The 5,411-nt window shown below is 41.0% G+C and overlaps 1 pseudogene across 1 annotated transcript; it reads right to left on the minus strand.

Annotated features, from left to right (window-relative positions):
- Positions 1 to 368: 368 nt before the first annotated feature.
- Positions 369 to 851, minus strand: LOC105815918 (annotated as a pseudogene). The gene has a single exon (XR_001137768.1). The product of XR_001137768.1 is annotated as an uncharacterized LOC105815918 (transcript).
- Positions 852 to 5,411: the final 4,560 nt, after the last annotated feature.

Here is a 5,411-nt window from a genome sequence, read left to right on the forward strand (position 1 = left end):
TTTTTTTTTTTTAATGTACCTTCATTTATTTTACGAGGAATGAACCTAGTGGGAAGAGCAAGTTGATACTATTTATAGGCTAGTGAAGAGGTGGTTCCTTTTGGTAGGTAGCAAAAAAATGTTTCCTTCCAGTTTTCTATATGCTCTCTCTACAGGTTAGAATAATTCAGGCTGAAGTTTTACCGTGTTCATAACTGATACATAACATATTCCTTTGATTATGTAAGTTAAATTTTCTAAGGATTAGAGATAATCCATTTCTAGGGAGCTTAAACAATTTTCTTTCAGTTTCTGCTGTTTTTTAGTAATGCAAGGAGAAAATTTCAGCCTATATTCCATCTGTATTTAGTCTACTATTTTTTTTTTTTTTACAAAGCTACCTTTAATACTTTGGGGTGAGCCCCACAAAAATAAAAAACACTGGGAAGGGGTAACCCCCTCACCCCCAGGAGTGGCCCAGGGGGAGAGAGGCTACCTGAGGGGAAGGAAGCACGAAAGGGACCCTCTGCAGACTCAGGGCAAAGGGAATGCCATGGGTGCTGGGACCTGTGAGCACTACAGGAGGAAACGCGAGCGTGGTGGGACTGGCTCCAGGCACACAGGCAAGAGGGTTGGACAGGAAACCACAAAGCTGCTTGGGCTCCTCCTTCTTCTCGTTTGCCTTTTTCTGCTTCTGCTGCATGATCTCGAGTCCCTCTGCTTGCGGGCGGCAGCGGAAAGCCCTTCATCACGGCGTTTTCCCTTAGCCCAGTCGCTCTGCTTTTTCATATTCTGGCGGGCGAGCTCACGCTGGCTACCGCCGGCCCTGGCGACGGCAGCGGCTCCGGCCTGCCTCCGTGGCGTTCCCTCGTTCTGTCCCTAGTCTAGCATTAATAGTATAAAAAAACAGAGACTTCTTAAAGTCACATTTTTATGATGTTAAAAACTACTTTCAATTAAACCATTAAAATATATCCCACTAAAATATTTGATATACCTTGGACAAGGACTCATGCAATATGTTCCTTTCGGATGAGATCGGGCGCATTCAGGGTGGTATGGCCATAGACAATGCGTTCCTTTTGGAACTTAGTATGAAGAAAATTGTCTCTGGAATAATTTCTTTATGTAGTTTACTGAATTCTCCTTTTAGCTTGAGTGATTAGGAAGCTCAGTATTACATTTCAAACTCACCTATAGTAACTGTGTTAAGTTACATAGTAGACGTCTTTTCCTACTCGACTTTTAATTATTTTAACTTCTTTTTTTTTTTTTTTTTTTGAGACAGAGGGTTGTCCCCAGGGCTAGAGTACAGAGGCGTCATCATAGCTCACTGCAACCTCAAACACCTGGGCTAAAGCAATCCTCCCGCTTCAGCCTCCCAAGTAGCTGGGACTACAGGCCTGTGCCACCATGCCTGGCTAGTTTTTCTTTCTTTCTTTCTTTCTTTTTTTTTTTTTTTAATTTTTATCACTCAAAAAAGTGATTTTCTTATTTAGATTTCTGACTTTTTTTTTTTTTTGTAGAGACAGGGTTTTACTATGTTGCTCAGGCTGGTCTCTTACTCCTGGGGTCAAGCTATCCCTCCACCTTGGCCTCCTAAAGTGCTAGGATTACAGGCGAGAGCCACTGCACCCAGCCTAATTATTTTATTTTAATGTTTTTAGAGATAGGGTCCGATCTATCACCCAGGCTGGAGTGCAGTGGTGCCATCATAGTTCACTACAGCCTTGAACTCTTTGGCTCTGCCTAATTATTTTAACTTTTGTTTTAATCTAAATTTTTTTTGTATGTCTCTTGTATTATACACTGTATTTCATCCTTCATGGAAACTTTTATTTCCATGAAGGTGGAATTTTAGGTGAATAGGTGTATTTCACCTCATGAACAACTGTTAATCATTTTAATACATGACATTTCTCACAGATTTATAAAAAACTCTTTTCTATACAGTTGAATAATGGGGGAAAAGTTATTTTATTCTCTCTAGGGAAGGCATGAGAAAGGAAAAAAAAGTAAACCAACATTTATTGAACAACTATGTGATAGGCACCATCATAGACATTTTTTACATTATGTCTTTTTGTTCTGTTAATCTTGTGAAATAAAAACCTACATTAGAAATGTTAAGGGACTTGCTGAAGGTCACACTGTTTTGGGGAGTGGACCTCAGGTTCTGACTCTTGAAACCATGATTTCACAGTTGTATTACAATGCCTCCAAATTTTGTTACTGCTAAAGTCATCAGCAAGAAACCACAACTTGTTCAAGTATTTTTTTTCAGCAGTGAGTAGTGCTTCTCAAAGATTAATGTTTATAAGAACCACCTATGGATCTTGTTAAAATGCAAATTGTGATTTGGTAGGGCTGGAGAGAGGCCTAAGAGTCTCCATTTCTCTCTCTTTTTTTTTTTCAGAGACAGAATCTTGCTCTGTCACCCAGGCTGAAGTGCAGTCGCATGATCATAGCTCACCACAGCTTCGAACTCCAGGGCTCAAGCTATCCTCCCGCCTAAGCCTCTCACGTAGCTGGGGCTACAGGTACACATCACCATGCCTGGCTAATTTTTTTATATTTTTGAAGAGACAGGGTCTCGCTGTGTCACCCGGGCTGAAAGTCTCCATTTCTTCTTTTCTTTTTTTTCTTTTACTAGGCTCTATGGTTACAGAGTCACCATTTCTAATTGCAACCCCATGCTGCTGCTGGGGCTGGTCGTGGGCCACACTTTGAGTAGCAAGTTTTCGGAGTGTGTTAACACTGCAGGGATCCAAGTAGTTCCTATATCAAAGTTGTGAAATTGGAAGTATGCTGCATTTCTAAAGATGCCAACCTGAGATAACAGGGAAGGGGAGAAAAAAATAAAAAGAGAATGAAAAAAGAAGAAAAGAAAAAAAATAAAAGTAAAAAAAAATAAAGGTGCCAACCAAAAAAATCAATGAACGCAACTATGTGCAGTGACTATATATAGTGTAGAGAATCCTGTGTGTAGCCACCTTATGTGGGATGGTATGAACCCCAAAGCAGGAAAAGTTTTAGGTAATTGGGGGAAAAAAACCTAGTTAACTGAAAAACCTCATTTCCCAGACATGTTGGTTAACAATATTCTTTCCCAAACCTGACAGCTTTCTGGATGAAGAGCAGAAGGCTGAATAGCCTTTAGCATTCATTTTTTCAGGTGACTCAGGACACCCAAGCTTCAATTATGATTTCCTCCCTGCATTTCAGCCACCCTGGCAGTAAGGCAGATCAGATACAGAGTAAGCCTGTTACCAAAAAGAAAAAAAAAAAGGAAAGAAAGAAAGGAAAGAAAAAGAAAATTAAAATGCCAAGTGGGACATGAAAAACATCTGTTTAAATACAAGCATGGTTTTATGGCCCAGATTCAAACTACCTATTACAGGAGAAATTCTTCATGAGTCTCTCACATTTCTGCCCATCTGGTGAGCAGAGGCACTAACTGCCTTTGTTCCACACTATCTTTTTAGTGTGGAACAAAGACTGTGTACTCAGCAGTCTTGGAAGATAAAGATATCTCCCTCCAGACCAGAGGGCAGATTTGTTTATGGTGTTAGAATATAGTGACAATGACTATCTCTGGGGAGAAAAAGAAAGGCATGCTTACTGCCATTACAAAACGTCCATGTTCCCTAAGTTCAGGGCTCCTTTCCTAAAATGCAACCCTCTGCATGTACAGATGTCACCTGGCCCACTTTGTATTGCCCTGTGGAAACTGGAACTTGGGAACCAAAACTTTAACTACCGCTATTGCTTTGAGTAATAAACTGTCTCTGACCCAATAGTAGCATGTCTTTCTGCCAACATCCATGCAACTGTCGCAGGGTAAAATCTCAGATCCTTCGTAGCTCTTAATATCCGTGTAGTCCCAAACACCTTTTGCTCAAAATTTATTTTAAGTTCGTCCTAGGTTGGTAGTGCCCCTAGACAGCTGGTATAAGCAAAAGAAAATCCTCTCTGGAAAACACTCTTCAACCCAGATTTCAAACAATTTCCACAGATAATGAGAACCATGAGCTTTTAGTCAAAAGTCATAAAACACACAAGAAAACAAGGTACCATGAGTTAGATGCTGTCTCAAAAAAACCTCAGATACTAGAATTATTAGATACAGAATATAAAATAAGAATGTTTAATATCTTTAAAGAAATAAAAGATAACATTGAAAATTTGAGTAAAAGGGAGGGGTGAACAACAACAACAAAAAAAAACACAAAGAAAATTTGAGTAAAAGGCCTGGTGGGGTGGCTGACACCTGTACTCCTAGCACTCTGGGAGGCTGAGGCAGGAGGATTGCTTGAGGTCAGGAGTTCAGACCAACCTCAGCAAGAGCCAGACCCCATCTCTAAAAAAAATAGAAAAATTAGCCAGACATGGTGGCGCATGCCTGTAGTCCCAGCTACTGAGGAGGCTGAGGCAGGAGGATGGCTTGAGTCCACGAGTTTGAGGTTTCTGTGATCTGGGTGATGCCATAGCACTCTAGTCCGGGCAACTGAGCAAGACGCTGTCTCAAAAAACAAACAAACAAACAAACCCCACAACATTATTACCACTTTTTCTGTAGGCTAGAAGTGCAGTGGAAGATTGGAAAATTCCACTAAAGTGGAATTCTTAGAAATTCCACTACCGGGCTTTTTTTCCTTGCGATCCTTACCTGGGCCCCCTCCTCACCTGCGACCTTCCTCTCATAAATCACCTGTAGCAATTAGTGTACCAGGCTGTAAAAGTGGCTCAGGACCCTGCCTCACTAAAGTTAACCCTGTTATAGCCGTGCGCCTCCTCCTTAAACAGTGTATAAAAGACTGCAATGCTCTTTGTCTGGTGCTCAGAATTTGGGGAGAGCAAATTCCCCTCCGAGTCTTGCCGGTCGGCATATAAAACCTGTATTGCCAAAATCTCTGCATGTGTCTCTCGGTCTATTCTCGGTCAGCCCTGCCGTAACAGAAGTACAATACAGGTCTCACTAGACTGAAATCAAGATGTTGGCAGGGCTGTGTTTCTTTCTGCAGGCTCTCTGGGAGAATGTTTCCTTGCCCTATCCAGCTTCTAGAGGCACCTACATTTCTTGGTTCATGGCCCTCTTTCTCCATCTTCAAGGCCAGAAGCAACAGGTTAAGTTTTTTTTCACATTACATCATTCCTGATCTCTTCCACCTCCCTCTTCTTCTTTTAAAGAACTTTATGATTTTATTGGGACTACCTGGATAATCCAGGATATTCTTCCTATTTTGAAGTCATCTGATTAGCAATCTTAATCCCACTGCAATCTTAATCCTCCTTTGCTGTGTAACCTAACATTCACAGGTTCTGGAGATTAGGACGTTGATACCTTTGAGGGTCCATTATTCTGCCTACTATAAACACTAATCCATGTGTTCAAGAATCCCAATCAATTTCCATCGAATAAAAAGGCCCCA

Source organism: Propithecus coquereli, unplaced genomic scaffold, assembly GCF_000956105.1.
Source record: "Propithecus coquereli isolate 6110/MARCELLA unplaced genomic scaffold, Pcoq_1.0 Scaffold35, whole genome shotgun sequence".
Taxonomy (NCBI): domain Eukaryota; kingdom Metazoa; phylum Chordata; class Mammalia; order Primates; family Indriidae; genus Propithecus; species Propithecus coquereli.